General features: G+C 41.3%; 1 protein-coding gene across 1 annotated transcript in view; it reads right to left on the bottom strand.

Moving 5' to 3' along the window:
* The window catches only part of BCL9 (B cell CLL/lymphoma 9), an 89,846-nt gene extending 71,874 nt beyond the window's left edge, over nucleotides 1-17,972 (bottom strand). Inside the window, exon 1 of the mRNA XM_025375124.1 lies at nucleotides 17,799-17,972. The gene's annotated coding sequence lies outside the window, so the exon portion shown is untranslated. The remainder of the gene's footprint in view (nucleotides 1-17,798) is intronic.
* Between the last annotated feature and the right edge of the window lie 413 nt (nucleotides 17,973-18,385).

Below are 18,385 nucleotides of genomic sequence, written 5' to 3'. Positions count from 1 at the left end.
AGTGATAAAAGCAAAAATAATTTAAGCCCCACATAAAAATTACAGAAGTCCAAGTTGCCTACATAGAAGCATGTGTTTAAAAGGAGGAGGAGAAAAGGTGAAAGTAAAGGAGATGAAGTAGGGGGAGGAGGATTTTATACTTATGTGATGAGGTGCTGGAAAAATCAAATGCACTCAGGCTGCACCCAGAGAAGTGTGGCCTAAAGCAAGGGAGGTGATAGGTCACCTACTCCTTGTAGAGCCCCGCAATCAATTTTGAATGCCTCTGTTTAAAAGGACTACAAACAAACTGAGATGCATTCAGTATAGTAACTGGAGAGAGAGAGAGATTTCTATATCACGTCCTATAAGGAACTCAGCATGTTCCACTAAGAAGAAAAGTCTTCAGGAGACTCTCACACCTGTTTTCAAATGCAGGAAGGGCCATGTCATGGTAAGATGGGTAAGGCTCACTCTCCATATGTCCACAGATAGAACCAGGACCAACAAGTAGATAAAAGCAAAGCCCACTTGTGCTTCCACAGAGCGTGTGTGCTTCCTTGGGGTTGGTGGGGGCAGCAGGCATTATCAGACACCAGAGGGAGACCAGACCAAGGAACGCAAGATCTCCTTCTACTCTTAGAAATCCATGGCAGCCATTGACTCCAGAGCCATCCACAGTTTTCTCTGAGGAAAGGTCTTTGGGAGAGAAGTTCAAAGATAAGTGCTTTTGGTGGGATACCATGCATTTATTTATTTAGCTCCAAGTTCTGGGCAAGTGTTGATTTCAATCAGCAGCATGGTAGTAAGGATAGCTTACTGGATTTTGAGACAGACTAATCTGGGTCAAACCCCAGCTCTGACACTTACATGCTACTTGACTTTAGGCAAATTACTTGACTTCTCCAAGCCTCACTTTCTTCATCTACCCATATTATTGCTTAGTTTAAGGGTTGTTGGGAGAATTAAATGGCATACCACATCTCACTGATTCTAAGATGCACATTTTTTAACGTTGATGGTATGTATGGTATACGTACAGTTTGATTGGGTATGTTTTTTTTTTTCTTTCATAGTGACACATAAACTAATGCGGGTCTTACAAAAATCAATGGCAACTTATATTCAAAGGAATATGGTGACATATATTAAATAATTAGTGTAATGGCTGACACACAATGAGTACTCAGTACAATGTTAATTTCATCCTTCCTTTTTTAGACAACTGTTTCACAACCTCTTGAGGAACAGGGAGGTCCTAAATAGTTAATAATTGGAAGGAGCCTACAGATTTCCAATATGGAAAATTAATGAGAAAGTTTGCACCCATCAGATCCTATGGAAGATTATTTCTATTCTACACATGCATATATAAAATATACATGTATATATATTTTTTTCTCATCCCATTTCCTACGGTAAGGTAAATATTCTACAACTTTCCAACTCTGCTTGCTCAGTATATTTTAGTTCAATGTGAAATTCATCCATTGAGCACAAAGCTAAATGTGTTTGCCTGCTTTATCTTAGAAAAGAGGATATCCCTGCGATCACCAAGCCTCAACCCCTATCTTCCAAATCAGTCACTTACCACAGAATGTCTTTGCCAAGTTGAATATCCTTCAGATCCGACTTCTTTCCTCTACTGGTGCTCAATACAAGATGCTTTACTTTGTCACAAGAAGCATATAATAAACTCAACGCTGCAAGGATATATCTGTAAGGGAAACTTTTTCTTGATCTGGCTGGCCTTGAACATAATCATCAGAAAGACTTTCTGTGCTCAGATATTATGGTTGTAAGTGAGAATTTTTTTCCCTCACATAAGAACATATCTAATCCACTATATAAAATGTTATCAAGCAAGTTGTGTCACTGTTATTTTGTGCTAGTGAGTTACCCAGGTTAATTACATATTACTACAAAGTCATCTTCTTTATAGCTGCCTTACATTTTAAAACAATTTAACGGTATACATCATCTTGTCCTGCAATATTAGAATTTCGTTTGCTAGATCTGTCTCTGTCTCTCTCCCCCTTGTTCAACTTCTAGACAGTGGATTGCTGCTTGGTACCCCTGCCTGAGGACGTGCAGTGGCAAAGCCAAGCTTTGTTTTTTCAGTATGGTCAATTAGCTAGTCAGTCAATGATCACTGAGGGCCCACTGTATACCCATCACTGCTCTAGGTTCTGAGATTAACTAGAAAGATACAAGCTAGACCTTCAAGGCATTCATCTATGGCAAAGACATGAAACAGATGTCATATTGAGCAGGAGCTGTCTCAAGTGACCAACACTTAAGTGATTAATCTGTGGTCTCCATTCACTCCTTAAATGTAAAGATGGCCAGGTGCAGTGGCTCACACCTGTAATCCCAGCACTTTGGGAGGTCAAGGTGGGAGGATCACTTGAGCCCAAAAGTTCAAGACCAGCCTGGGCAACATAATGAGACCCTGTCTCTACAAACAAATTTAAAAATTAGCTAGGTGTGGTGATGCACTCCTGTAGTTTCAGCTACTCAGACTGAGGTGGGAGAACTGCTTAAGCCTGAGAGGTCAAAGTTGCAGTGACTGTGATTGTACCACTGCATTCCAGCCTGAGTGACAAAGGGAGGCTCCATCTCAAAAAAATAAAAAAAATTAAAATAAATAAATAAATAAATAAGGCTGGGAGCGGTGGCTCACACCTGTAATCCCAGCACTTTGGGAGGCCAAGGCGGGCAGATCATGAGGTCAGGAGCTCGAGACCAGCCTAACCGACATAGTGAAATCCAGTCTCTACTAAAAGATACAAAGAAAAAAAAAAAGTCAGGCATGGTAGCAGGCACCTGTAATCCCAGCTACTCGGGAGGCCGAGGCAGGAGAATTGCTTGAACCCTGGAGGCAGAGATTGCAGTGAGCCAAGATGGAGCCATTGCACTCCAGCCCAGACAACACTGTGAGACTGCGTCTCAAAATAAATAAGTAAATAAGTAAATAAATAAATAAATGTAAAGACATAAGGCCTTCGATCTGCTGAGCCTTACTGCTAGTAGTAGGCTACTCTAGGACACCTTCATGCCCTTGCTCCCACCAGTGGAGCTGTCTGCTCACCAAGAGTCAGCGTTTGTTCCCAGGCCTATTTGTGCTAGTTCTTCCTATTATTGTAATTACATAATTTAATTAAACTTACTTAAAGTGATGAAATATGAGTGCAAAAAAGATGTTGTTTCTGTAAGATCTAAGGTGAATGTTTAGAAAAGGCTTTAAAAGTGAGTCACTAAAAAATGTGCTGTCAACTTAGGCATGAGAGAGCCAACCATAAAACATCATTAAATCTGGAAAATCTGATTGCCTCACAAATGTCTTTAAGATCTTGCTCCACTTTAAAGAACCCGGGACACAAAATGATTGGGAAAGCCTCAGGGGTGTGACTTCTGTAAGAAACAAGACTCAGAAGTCTAATAGGAAGCCTTCAACTCCAAAGATGGTGCCTTGGCTCAACATCAAAAACCTGAGGCATGTTTTAAGTTAAAATAAAAGCTTAAAGTATGATTCTATCATTTTGTATGATTCCTGCCTTAACTAACTTGTTCAACTAAATCGCTAATTATTAATTGAATTGGGTATAAGGGTTTCTACTGTTGTTAACCAAATAATACGTTAAAAGCTACAATACAGGGTGTGAAGGCACACAAGATGATCTCTTACAGGGGAAGAGAAGGCTTAGGACAGCCTCCAAGGAGGCAGGTGAGTCCTGAGCTGGGTGCCAAAGTATAGAGTAGGAGGTCCTAGGGAAATAAGGAAAGCCAGTCACTTCCCAGGGTAGAAATCAGTATAGTCATATGACTCAGTTTTCTAGACTTCGTAAACCAACCCAGAGACATGATAGCATAAGTTTGACTCTTTAGTCTGCCATTACGGTGTGTTCTTAAACAAGTCTTCTACGTCTCAGGGTCTGCATCTGAAAGATGAGGATAGTAGCAGTACCCATCTCAAGGGGCTGCTGTGAAGATTACATAAGATGACCTCTAATTAATCATACATTAATAAAAATGAGTGCAAAATTATTTTAAGGCTTTCCGGGAGCAAGGGAGTAGGAATGCTGATTCTGGAGATAAAGAAAATGTTTTATACTTCTAAAATCTCTTGCCAAGATCGTAAGAAGTAGGAGATTGAAGAGAAAGAAAGGTGGAGTGTAAGCACCAGAGACCTGGAGATATGTCGGCCCCTGAGGCAAGCACTCTCAACAACCAATTCTCAACCTGCACAGTCCAGCCATCACTTCCAACTAGCTCACTCATTTCCCCCAAAGATCCTGTAAAATAACTACTTCCACTATCTCCATTTTACATATGTAGGAACTAGGTCTCATAGAAGTTAAACACTTCATTCAAAGTTGTGCAAACAATAAACAGGGAGCAAGGACTAGAACCCAGGTCACCCGATTCCAAATTCTGTGGACTTCTCAATAGCCCAGGCTGCCTGTCTCATGTTCACTTCACAAACCCTGAGCTGTCGTGTCTGGTATTATATTTATTCATTTGTTAAAACTACTGGTAGGACAGGATGCTGCAACTAATAGCTAAAACGAGGATTGGAGATTATCAAGGATTCCAATTATCCTGCCTATCTCTGACCTCCATTACTAAGGATAAACAGAAGCCAGCTCTAGCAATTTTCTGAAATTTTCATTAATTTTAAATTAATTTATACAATGTCGTCTTTCCCTTTACCCAAAATTAAAATGTCCTTGTCTTTTCAGTTTCTCATTACAGACAAATCCCTGTATGTCTTTGAGACTGTCTGTTGTTTTTCTCTGGATCCTTTGTATTTCTGCTTTGTTTTCTTTGAAATGAAAGGACCCAGTGCTGATTTCTGATTTTAAGGTGAAGTCATAACATCAATGTATATCATTAAAATGTTTTATTGTAATTACAGAAATAGTCAATGCCAAATTATGCACACTGTATTATTTTCTGCATTATTCTTTATCCCATTCTCAAAGTTAATACAGCCTATTATATCTCATTCATTCTTCTGACTGCTGCTGCACAGTGAGCAGATGTCTCCATTGAGCAATCCACAATGAATCTGAGATCTTTTTCCTGAGCACTTACAAGTAGAGTAATTCAGAGCCCATCAGTGAGTATGAGCTGTTTCAATTGTTCCTTCCAGTGTACATTAGTTTGCACTTGTCTACATAAAATTTCAAAGAATCATAGATATTAAAGAGGGAAAAGACCAGTTAGTTTATCAAACCTGCCAACTCTGCCGGCAAAAGCAAGCAAAGGAAGTAATCCTATCAGTTCATACTATTTTAATGATGCTGATTAATAATAATTACAATTACTGCTTATATTACGTGGTGTCTTTCATCCCAAAATCAGTTAAGATGCTTTTTATTTTTAAGGCAGCATTTCTTTTCCAAAAGGGAACTGGGGCACAGACATTAATGTTACCATACTCAAAGCAAATCCAAAGAAGCCAAGAATTCAATTCAGTTGGGTTCAGTAAACATCTTGAGCACAACCACTTGAAAGGAGAGGAATTCTGCTGGGTGCTCTTGGGGATGCAGAGGTAAATAGGACCTAAATCCTTACCCTCTGGTTTACTTTCTAGTAAGGGATTTATGACAGTGAACACGTATAGCTAATATGATCATTCTAAGCAAAGTAGAAGATAACATGGACACAAGAGTCCTCTGGCTTTAGGAATTGAAAAAGACTGTGAAGAATGTGACATCTGAGCCAGACCTTGAAAGAAGAATGAGTCTAATGTCCATCTGCAGAGTTTGGAAAAAAAGAAGCTGAGCAAAGAACCAAACCAAAACAGAACAAGAGAGCTTAGCTGGGGTTCTACCTTACAGTGGAAAGACCAGTCAGTATGCACTTCGTCACAGCAAGGGAATAAAGTCCAAAATGCAGAAGACATCTACTAGGCTCTCTTTAAACAGGATTAGGATGTGAAAACTCAATACACCTGAACAACCTGAAACAGCTACCAGAATATATTGACTGCCAATCATGAATATACTTATGGAGACAAGGCAGAATGTTTTAAATGAGGACTGTCTCCAAAAAACCCACCAAATCCCGAAAGCCTGGTATTGTATGTAAAAAAAAAAAAAAAAAATGGAAATTCCCAACTACAGACTAAAATCTCAAACATTAGATGAATAAATGACCCATCTGTCAGTACCTTAGTACTCCTTTGTACTACAAGAACTCACACTAGTGTCCCATATGGTCACACCAGGGATTGATAGGCCCTTGTTAGATTGCTGTTCAACTCTAGAACCCAAACCTAGAAAGCACAGAACAGGGTATTTCATTGTGTGATTCCTTCAATAGAACTCTGGGAAAGTACAGACTAGGAAAATGCCAATATATTCTTATGGTTAGTAAGAGTAGATATTTCTCCGCTTTCATTCAAAGAAACCAATCTTTGAAAGCATTATTATCTGTCAATCTTTGTTTGTTTTATTTTTTGCGACAGAGTTTCACTCTTTTTGCCCGGGCTGGAGTGCAATGGTGTGATCTCGGCTCACCGCAACCTCCTCCTCCTGGGTTCAAGTGATTCTCCTGCCTCAGTCTCCCGAGTAACTGGGATTACAGGCATGCGCCACCACGCCCGGCTAATTTCGTGTTTTTTAGTAGAGACAGGGTTTCGTCATGTTGGCCAGGGTGGTCTTGAACTCCTGACCTCAGTTGATCCATCATCCTTGGCCTCCGAAAGTGCTGATTACAGGCGTGAGCCACTGCGCCTGGCCTCAATCTATTATTCAGTCATTACAATGCTACTTTATATCACCCTTTATAAAACCACTGGAGTGAAGAAAAAGGAAACTATAGAAGACTTCTAGTACTTCCACATTCATCCCTCAAGGACCATTGCAAATGTCGTCCCCTTCGTGAAGCATTCCCCAATTCCTTCCACCATTATTCCCTTCACCACCAAATTAATTGTTCTCTCCCGTGACTACCACAGTTCTTTTGATCCATTGGTATATGCTTTATAATTAGTTCTGTGAATATCTGTCTCTCTCCACCAGGATGAAAGCACCTTAAAGGTAGGGATTCAAGCCTCAATCATCTTGCACCCCGCAATGCCAAGCTCATTTTCATTGTCTGACATACAACAGATATTTATCATGTTTGTTAAATCACTTCCTCAGGTCTCAGAGACCTTATTTTGACATATTTAAATTATTAAAACTTTTTAAAAATCTATACTTTAGTCCATTTTCTGCTGCTTTAGTCCATTTCAGGATACCACAGACAGCATTTTCTGCTGCTTTAGTCCATTTCAGGATACCACAGACTGCATCGTTTATAAAGAAAAGAAATTTATTTGCTAGAGTCTGGAAAGTCCAAGATCAAGGGGCCACATCTGGTGAGGGTCACTCCATAGCAGAAGGCATCACATGGTTAGTGAACACGTAGGCATGGCAGAGGGAAAATGGGGGCCAAATTCATCCTTTTATCGGGAGCCCACTCCGTCGATAACTAACCCACTCCCAAGATAACCGCGCTAATCCGTTCATGAAAGTGAAGCCCTTAAGGATTCTCCACCTCTTTAAGGTCTCACCTCTTAATACTCTCATAATGGCAATTAAATTTGAACCTAAGTTACGGAGGGAACAGCCGAACCATAACAGTACCCTATCCAAAACTTACCCTTGTCTAACCATGGCATTCAGAGTCAGATGCGAGACCCTTATAGGTGTGTGTCTGCCACTATCCTTCATTCAATCAGCATGTACCTCTGGCTGTGCACTGAAGAAGTACTGCCCTTAACAAGACCTGAGCCTTGACTCTGTCACTTAGCAATTATATAACTTTGGAAATCCTTTACAGTCAGACCGACCCAGCTTCAGATAGACTTATACTCTAATGGTCACTTGCTAATTGTATGATGTTTGGCAAGTTATACTCTCTAGACCACAGTGTCCTCAACTATGAGGTGAAGGTATTAATAGCACCTATCTCAGTTTGAATGAGACAATGCCTGGAAGAGTTTAGCTCACTGTGTGGCACATAGCGAATACTCAATTATTATTACTGTCTCCTCATTTATAAAGTAGAAATAATAATACAAGTCCCTCAGGACTGTTGTAAGGAATAAATGATATAAAAAGCAGAATTTTACCCAGCATGTTGTTCCATCAACATTTCCTTCCTCCTTATGTTCTAGAATAATTGCTACAACTGATTGAGTGCCTTTTACATATCAGGTAATGTGTATCAGTCACTTTAAATATATGATCCCATCTAATTTAATTCTTAAGACAAGCTATTTAAATAACAATTATTATCCCTATTTTACAGATGATGAACTGAGTTTCAGAGAGAACAAATAACCAGGCCAGGGTCACATAACCAGTTCAGGACAGACTGTTCCAGAAGCTACAGACAAGTTGGATCAAGTACAAAACAGGGAAGCATAGGAAGAAAGCACAGGAAGAAAGCACACGCTTTGAAGCTCCCTATGGAGTTGAGCATTTCTATTTATCCTCATCCTGGTCCCCAATTCCAGTACTACGCTTGCTGTTTAGACTAGCCTCTGGGATCCACGTCAATATATTCTCACTCTCACTATTCACCTACTCTTGCTTTTTGATAAATACATGAAATGACATCTCTCATGTAAGAGCTAACTCTAATACACTTCCCTCTCCCGATTTTTTTTGTTATAAATTGGCTATTGTTCCCATGGTCTTTTTATCTCAGTTGTATTAATTGTCACCCATGAAAATTTTAATTTTTAGTCATCCAGTTAGCCTTAATTTCCTAGACTTCCATAATGGGCTTATATTAGCTGTGTCAAATATGTTCCTTGCCAGCCACATGGAAGGGAAGATGGCCCTTCCATGGTTCATACTAAAAGACAGTCCAGTTTTATACCAAGTGACAACCGCTCTACCCCTACCCATCTCCCTTTACCACAGCACCCTAGACTAGAGGTGAGCATCTGACTCATGGACAGCTCCAACCTCAAGCTGGCTAAGAACCTATAAAGCATGGCAGTGAAAAGATGAGTTGGGTTAGTTGGATCCTTTCTTGGGAATCTAAATTAGGGAATTCTGAGAGAAGGAAGCAATTATCATGGAAAACTGCAGCTGAAAGAATGGAAGGAAAGAAACCATGAGGAGAAGCCATGAAGCGGGGAGAGTAGAAAGAGTAGATTCTGGACATGGGGCTCTTGACAAGTCAAAGAAGCAACAATTAGGGGTGTAATTAAAAAGCTATGAGATTGAGAGAGCTTACTCAGAATAAAGCTAGAAGATCAAAGCAGTGAGTAGCAAAAGAGCCTGAGTAAGGCAAACACAGAGGGAGAGAATCAGACTGATATGAACGAGAAAGTTGTCCCTAGAGCTGCCTCAGCACCTAAAAGGTCTCCAAGTCTGATTGCAGGCTCTATCTGTGAGCATCTTCACAGTGAATGTCACTTTCCTAGAGGGAACCTGAGTGAGTCAGTTCTTTGCAACCAGAAGCCCTTTTCTAGACGGTTTAGCACTTAAAACCTTTTTTAGAGCCGGGCGCGGTGGCTCAAGCCTGTAATCCCAGCACTTTGGGAGGCCGAGACGGGTGGATCACGAGGTCAGGAGATCGAGACCATCCTGGCTAACACGGTGAAACCCCGTCTCTACTAAGAAATACAAAAAACTAGCCGGGCGCGGTGGCGGGCGCCTGTAGTCCCAGCTACTCGGGAGGCTGAGGCCGGAGAATGGCGTGAATCCGGGAGGCGGAGCTTGCAGTGAGCTGAGATCCGGCCACTGCACTCCAGCCTGGGCTACAGAGCGAGACTCCGTCTCAAAAAAAAAAAAAAACAAAAAAAAACACCTTTTTTAGAAAATGAAAATTACATTACAGTGACTCCTTCTTTGTTTCAGATGGTCACAACTGCAGATTCCTGGAAGTCAGGCATTCACCTTACTATCCTCTGATTGTCCAAACTTCCTCAAAGATCTCTTGATTTTTCCTGTTTCTGAGCTAGAAGAAACTTCTCCTCTTTAGTCACTACCTAAATATCAATAAATAGCAGGTAAGATAGGCAAACTTAACTAACTGATTTATCATCTGTGATTCTTTGACATAAAAAATAAACTCATAGGAAATCACAAGGTCCAAGAATGGGAAACGTGAAAAACAAAAGCTTTAGGGGGAAAAAGCTGGGCATGAGAAAGGAGAGGAGGCTGAGTGTGGTGGCTCATGCCTGTAATCCCAGCACTTTGGGAGGCTGAGGTGGGCAGATCACTTGAGGTCAGGAGTTTGAGACCAGCCTGGCCAACATGGCAAAACTCTGTCTCTACTAAATATACCAAAATTATCTGGGCATCATGGTGCACACCTGTAATCCCAGCTACTTGGAAGGTCGAGGCAGGAGAATCGCTTGAACCCAGGAGACAGAGGCTGCAGTGAGCCGAGATCTTGCCACAGCACTCCAGCCTGGGCAACAGAGCAAAACTCTGTCTCAAAAAAAAAAAAAAAGAAAGAAAGAAAAGGAAAGAATTTGAGAGTATACAAAATGCTTTATTATGATTATGTATTTTATTCTTTGCAACAGGAGAGAAGACGAATACCCTATGAGAAATTTCCTTTTTTTTTTAATGCAACACAAGGTTGCAATTTAAGATTCTTCTTGTCAATTCTTTTTGTATTTACACCTTTTTTTTTTTGAGACAGGGTCTCACTATCTCGCCCAGGCTGGTCTCAAGCAATTCTCCCACCTCAGCCTCTGGATGTATATTTAATTAAATTCATTAATAAGCTTTATTTCAGTGTGAACTGTTTATTCATTCACCAACATTTATTGATTGCCTGCTCTGTTTCACCCTATGCTAAGGATTAGGGGTACAAAAACTACAAACAATTCCAACCTTTGAGGGACCACAGCCCAGAGCAGGAGGCAGATGATTCTAGTGCAGTGTGATAAGAGCCACATAAGTGCATACTAGGAAGTGGTGGAGCAGGAATGACCTGGTTTGGGTCCAGGAAGCTTCCCAGAAGAAATGCCCAGGATCAATCTTGAAAGGAGCAGCTGGAGCTGGCTTGGAAAAGCTAAGGCAAAAAGACATTCCAGGCAGAGACAGCAACGTGGGCACTGGCACGGAAGTTAAAGTCCTGAATTCTTTAGACTATGGTTGCCTTAAACACTCCAGTGTGTCATGGATGTCTATACGGTAAACCACCAATCCAAGCATCCTTGGAGAAAGTATGACCTTAACCTTCACTCAGAATGATCCTTGTCCACAGACCCTCAGCAAAATTTCTCTCCTCAAACATGTACTAACTACACAAGCCCTAAGGATAATAGAAAGTCCAATATATCTAGTATTATCCAAGATAAAAAGTTACCTCAAGGTTCATAAGTTTCTCTTCTGAGCAAATGACGGCTTGGTTTCCTTCAAATGCTATTAGTGGTAGTTTTGAGTTTGTGTATTTTTCAGGAAAAAGAGTGGTTGTGATTTTCATGGAATTACTAAAGCTCTCCAAAGTTTTAAACTAAAGGCATTTTGAATCTTTAAGACTACTTTTGGTAACTATTTAGATCATTAAAAATTAGATTGGCGACAATAATATATAGAATACGCTTTCCTTTTCCCTTTATAATGTTTAGCATTCATCGGTAACCAAACACTTCACAAATTTCTACAGAGTACATTATTAGGTTCTAAAAGTCTTACTGGCATGTCCACTTCACTAAACTATTTCTGTTTTCCTGTCTTTAAAGTTAATAATACATTTTTCTTATGTATCTACTTATTATTGTTATGATATTAAACAAGATATTCAATGTCAGGAATTTTAAGCAACCCAGAATAAAGACACATTGTAAATCAAAAAATTATTACATATAGTGTGCAAAATCCTCTTTCCCAGCTAGAAAGTAATTATATCTTACATACTATTTTTTTCCAGATGAAAAAACGTAAAACTAATTAAAATTGAGTCAGTGGTTTACTAACTGTCAAAGCAACCTTGAACTGGTTTCCCTTGCTCCAAACCAGATGATATTCCTAAAGCACGGCAGGAAAATTTACTCTGGGGTTCTAAAAATTATATTAAGAGCCACTGTGTAAAATTTTTAAATTATATATTTTCAAAGGTTTAACCAATTTCAAATGAATAGTGCTTGGAATTACTCATAGAGATGACATGATTAGTGAAACCATTATTCATTCTCCACCCTCTGTCTCACCCTCAATCACATTTCAGAAGCAGATTATTACTTATATCTTAAAGGCATATATAATATATATGCACACACGTATATTATATACACACACACATATGTAACTATCAGCAGATAATCTGTTTCAGGAGTTTCATGTCATAAAGATTGCCAATGGTCCCGTCATCCCCAAAAGCATAGTGTTAAACCCATAGCATGTATCATCAGCACTACAGTTGCTTACACTGTTCCTTTGCATCCTCAAAACAACATGTGAGCACAATACAAAAAAAAAAAAAAAACCACGATTTTTATGAAAAAGCCTGTGAGAACAGCAAAGCTAAGAGATGTACCCAGTGCCCATCCATTTTAAATTCATACTTATACAGAAAAACATGCATTCAAAACAGCCTCTTCTTTCGGAAATGGTTCTTTAGTCTCTTGCACATGTGCCTGCATGCTGACTGGCAAATTCTCCAAAAGATATAAATTAAACTCTCACTTCTTCCTATTGAGCTTTTCACTTCAAAATGTCAACATAGTCGGTATGATAGATATAGACGTATAGGAATGAATCCTATATATCCACAAAACCCACTACCCTTTCCCCTTTAATAACTATAGTTCTTGAATTGGGCTTCATATAAGATGACCAAAAACCAGATTCATTAAGTATCCTATTCACAGAATCAGAAAAACATTGAATAGCAGAGCTGGAAGGAAGCTTAAAGATGATTTAGTCCGATTCCCTCATTCCGAGAGGTCCAGAGAAGTAGAATGGGGATTTCTAGGCCATAGACTGGCAAAACCAAAGATAGAGGCTGGTCCATTGAACTTTGTAGAAAACATGTCATTATTAAACTAGAACTAGGGATCCTTTTTTTGATGAACATTCTAAATCCTACCATTTTAAAAAAAAAGGATGGGGGAAGGCAAAACTAAGGCAATTATTACTATTTATTATTATTATTATCATCATCATTATTATTATTATTATTACTATTATTGAGATGGAGTCTCGCTCTGTCACCCAGGCTGGAGTGCAGTGGCGCGATTTCAGCTCACTGCAAGCTCTGCGTCCCGGGTTCACGCCATTCTCCTCCTTCAGCCTCCTCAGCAGCTGGGACTACAGGCACTCACCACCACGCCTCGCTAATTTTTTTGTATTTTTAGTAAACACGGGGTTTCACCGTGTTAGCCAGGATGATTTCGATCTCCTGACTTCCTGATCCGCCTGCCTCGGCCTCCCAAAGTGCTGGGATTACAGGCGTGAGCCACCGCACCCGGCCCAAGGCAATTATTTTAATGCCAAGTCAACACAGTACCTTTAATCTGTATGTCGTGGTGATTGCCTCTGTTCTCTGCTTCTCATCTCTTGCAAAGATGGTCTAACAGGGAGATTTCATTAGCTAGCAGTTTCACCTCTCATTTTCTTGTGAGTCCTTGGGTGAGTCACATAACCTTACTCAAATATAACAGAAGGATAACAATACTATTTAATTCACAGAGCTGTTATAATAGAGGACAAGGCAGATATTGTAAAGTGCATTAAAATGTCAAGGTTTAAAAGGAATGGAGGAAATTTCCATTGTACATCTTATATTTATGTCTCTTGGGAGTAGAAAAACTACAAAATCCCCTTTAGTAAAGCTACATGCAAAAGCCGTATTTGTAACTAATGAGTTTTGGAAATGTCCTGCACCTTGTGTTGGTTTTACTTTCAGCAGGACTAGAGACTCCAGAATTGTTATTTATGCAGAGTACCTACACATTGCACCCTTTAAAATGTCGTAACAGTCTTCAGTTTTCTTCCCCCGGAGTTAAAGATGACCTGTATCACTGCTGTCTGGCTCTCCAGTTCTGTTAAATCTTTCCTCTGACCAGATCCTTGTTTTACTCACTCCTCAACTCCCCATTTGGATTACTCCTCTTTTTGGATTACTCTTCCAATGCCAACTCAGACTGCCTCCCCAAGAGGCAGCTCCCCGGTGAGTAACACACTTGGGGTGGGGGAGAGTATGTCGGAAGTGATCAAAGACTTGCAAATGAAGTGCATACCGCTCAGAGGAGGAGGCGTTGGCCACAGGTGCCAAACGCAGACCACAGCAAGCTGGCAAGCTCCGGTTTAGGTTGTTGCTACAATGTGGGCTGGGCACATCCCTGTGTAACAATGCTGGGTATGTAGAACTGACTCTTATTTTTCTCATGACACGGCTTAACCACACATTATGTGTGGGTTCCTAAAGTATAGGCATCAAACCTATGATTTATGTGTGGGTGGGCATGTGTGCCTTCTAAAAAAACTATTAAATTAATCTTAAAAAAAAAGATGGATGGACAACACTGAAGACAAACTCCGCTGAGTACTAGAGAAAGACACGACGTAGAAAATGGTGACGCCAGCATTAACACAAATCTGCGTCCGTGGAAATGACTGGCATTTCAACCAGACACTATATTCTTTCCAAGAAAGGCCACAAATAGGAGGAAGAGAGAGAGAGAGAGAAAAAAAGGTTCTATCTTTGATATCACTAAACCAGTCAGATTTTAATAACACAACCAGAGATCTGCTAAAAAGGTATTTAATTTTTTTTCCCTTTATGAGTCCTTGCTGGGAGGGGTAGGATATGTTTCCTTGCTGGGAGGGGTAGGAAAGGTCATTTTATTATATTGTCTTTGGAATTCCAAGATGACAGTGATAATGGTGGAGACTCTTGCAGCTGAGTGTTTAGTACCAGCCCTAGAAGAACGATGGAATCAGTAAAACGAGATCAGAGTCTCACTAACTGCAGTCAACATGAATTATCCAGGTAGCAATGTTAGGCTGCTCACTACAAGAGTGAAGTTACTTCACAGTACAAGTGTAGGGGATTAGCAGATATTATTTGTTGGTCTGTGTGCTGAGAAAAGAGAGAGAGTGAAGGATGATGAGAGACGGAAGGAAAATTTTCTGCTCTTTGGAATTGCTGGGCTCCCTGTGAGTAGGAATGACACCAGAGGAATGGAAGTTGGCTGGGGCAAGGGGAACTCAACCACAAAGAGAAAGAGAACAGTTAGCTTATGTCTAGTTACACACTTTGAGTCAATAACTTATGCAACTCTATGCACTCCGCCATAATACTTGCATGCTGTTCAATAAGTATTATCAATATTAGGATTACTAGTTTGTGTGACCATGTGGTTAATGTGGATCATACCAATAAGACTGTAAGTTCCCTGAGGGCAGGTGTATATCCGCCTTTCTCTTTCCTATATCCTCAGTGCCCAGTGTTTGCCTGCTGCAGAGTAAAGATCCCCAAAATATTAGTTGAATGAACAAATGAATACATGAATGAATTTATGCAAATTCATGTTGTGGACCCATGTTTGTCATATTTGTGCTATTTGATGACATGAGCAGGGCAGAGCATGCTGCTGTAATCCACCACAGCAAGCAGAACTACAAAAGGTGCCTCTCTTTGGTTGGCCAAGTGCTGGAGTATGTAAAATCAAATGTGGGTGTGAGGTAAAGGTACGCGGCATGAAGACCCTCCGGGTACTCTGAACCCCCGGGTGTGGTCTAGATGTTACCACAGCTTTGTTGCGCCCCTTAGATTAGTGCTTATCTCTTTTGGACCTTAACATCCTCGTCTATAACATGATGGAATAACACTTCTTTTTCCTTGCAGTCCTTAAATTCTAACATGTTAGGAACATATCTGGACCCTGAAATCTTGTCAGGAACAACCATGGTAAGATCTCTCTGCCTATAAAGTAGAAAACAATTAAGTTTTCAGATATATATATATACACAGCTTTATTTTAATAAAACATTAAATGTAGGGGGACCTTCTTGCCAGATCCAGGCCAACTAATGGCTTTCCTTCAGCTTTTCCCACACTCAGAAGTCAGGTTTCCAGGCCTCTGTGAGAAGCACATAAATATTCTCAACCAGGGCTGGTCCTTTGCTTCAATCTCCAGCTATCACAGGGAGTCAGTCTGATAAACATTTGCAGTTAGAATGGAAGGAGGCACAGCCTCCTAGACTTTTACAGATTTTTTTGGACAAGTAGCAGAGTCACAGAAAACCTAGAATTAGGTAAGAAAGCAGAATTCCCCCAGAGAATTCAGAGAGAGCTACAACTGAGAGCCTTTAAACAATCACTGTGTAGGAACAGAAGAAAGGAAATCCACAACTCAAGAAAATAAGCAGACATTTTTTTCTTCAAAAAAAAATTTTAAAGATGCATGTTAGGCACTGATTTTAGCCCTCTATTCCATCCCTCAAGATGTCACTTCAAAAAGGAAAAGGTTTTATCCACAAAACCACCAGCGAGTAAACAGCCTTCACATTCTTAGCCTCATACACACACAGTGAGATATTTACTCTCTGATAAACAGCAATTGTAAATAAATCTCATTTAATCTCTAAAAGCCACAATAAAAATCTTTAACCTCCAAGGTAGAGTTTACAAATGTGTCTGCATGCCCTGCCAGTGCCAGAAAACACAAGGTCTTGAATAAACTACTATACCAGGAGGCACACTTTCTCGCTCAAGCATCTTACATTGACCTTCTTTAAAACAAAAATATGTACAAGGAGGAGGAAAGGGGAAAACCCAACCCCTCCCACCCCATTCTCTGTACAAATCGGCCAATAAATCTAACGAAAAGACACAAGAGAAAAGGACAGAAGCCAACAGGTGGAACAAGGCTTTTTGTTTCCTTAGAAATGCTCAGACACTTGATCTATGCTCCTCAGTCTATTTGTCTCAGGGTGTCTTTAATGATGGTTTTATTACCCTGATAATCATGATCAAGAATAATGATAACACTTCTACTCTGTGATTCCACAGCATCTCTAGCTGACGATTTCTCCACGCGTTTCAGACACAGTGATCTGTTCTGTTTCGCTCAATCCCAGGGAGGCATACAGCATCCCTGATCAGCTCCCTTGATCTAACAGATGGGGAAATTGAGGCACGGGGCACCCCACAACTCTACAGTCTCTACGACCAGAGGAATCCCTGAGACTGGAAAAGTTTCTGGATCGTCTTGTGGCAGAGTTCTCTTGCTCTCCCTTCTTGCCTGCCATGCCGCTCCTCCTCGGAGAGTCTGGGCTGGGGTGGTAAGGATCGGGGTGCCTCCCCTTCACAGCAAGGCACACCAGGGCAGTGTGTGGGAAGTCCACATGCACACACAGACCCACCGGCACACTGGCACACACAAAGCTCGATGCAATCTCTGCAGTCACTCGGCGGAGCCCTGGCCGGCCCTTGCTCAGCCTGAGAATGCACGGCTTGGAGCCTGCAAGGCCTCCCTGGGCTCTGGGCTGGGGCTTCCCAGAACGAAGGCTCTGCCCTTCTCTCCCTCTCTTTCAGGCTTCCCTCTCTCTCGCTCCCTCTCTCTCTCTCTCTTTTCCCTCCCACACTCACACCCTCCTCCCACCCCTCTCCATCCACCCCTTCTCCCCCACCAACCCAGAGGCACAGATCGTGTTACTGGGGTTCCCTCGAAAGAGGGGCCATCCCCAGCCCTGGGCGCCTTGAAAGACTTCCAGGGGCAACGCAGGAGCTCCAATCGCAGGACCCCAGCGCTCCTCCAGAGCAGCGCAGGAATGAGACCCCCACTTCCAGGCACAGGCGAACAAGCCTGCCACCGAAGAAGGAATTGTTAGGGCTCTTACCTTTTTTATGAGGAGAAATTCTGGAGAATCATTTCAGAAACTGAGGGGGGAAAGTGAATGAAGACAAAAAAGACCCTTTTCCTGCAATCCCTGGCCTCCTGGTATCAAGACACCAGGACAACATCAAAGCAACTTAGGGGGAACACTTTAGGGGCCTATTGTCTGCTCTGGTCTGATCTGTTTTTCTTCTGACTCCCCCTCTTGCTGCGGTGACACTTGGTACGGCCCAGGCATTCATGCCAAGTAGCTTTCACACATGGAAGCTTGTCTCAAGCAATTGCTGACAAGCCACAAACAAGACATTCTCCCTCCCTTCTATACGCCCCCCCTACTCCTCCCCCCCGCCACCTTTTCCTCCTCCCCTCTTGTCTCCCCTCCTCCTTTCTTCTGAATGCAAACTAAAACTCTCCAGTGACAGGCAGGCTCGCAGGCTTGGCCTAGCTGCGCACGCAGACACACACACACACACACACACACACACACACACTCTCTCTCTCTCTCTCTCTCTCTCTCTCTCTCTCTCAAGCAGCTCAGCTAGTTGCTGCTGCACTGGTGGAGTTAAGAGACAGGAAAAAGCCCAGGCTGAG

This window comes from Theropithecus gelada, chromosome 1, assembly GCF_003255815.1.
Source record: "Theropithecus gelada isolate Dixy chromosome 1, Tgel_1.0, whole genome shotgun sequence".
NCBI classification, from domain to species: Eukaryota; Metazoa; Chordata; class Mammalia; order Primates; family Cercopithecidae; genus Theropithecus; species Theropithecus gelada.
Note: the sequence above shows the minus strand (reverse complement) of the source record. Positions and strands in the feature narration are given on the sequence as shown.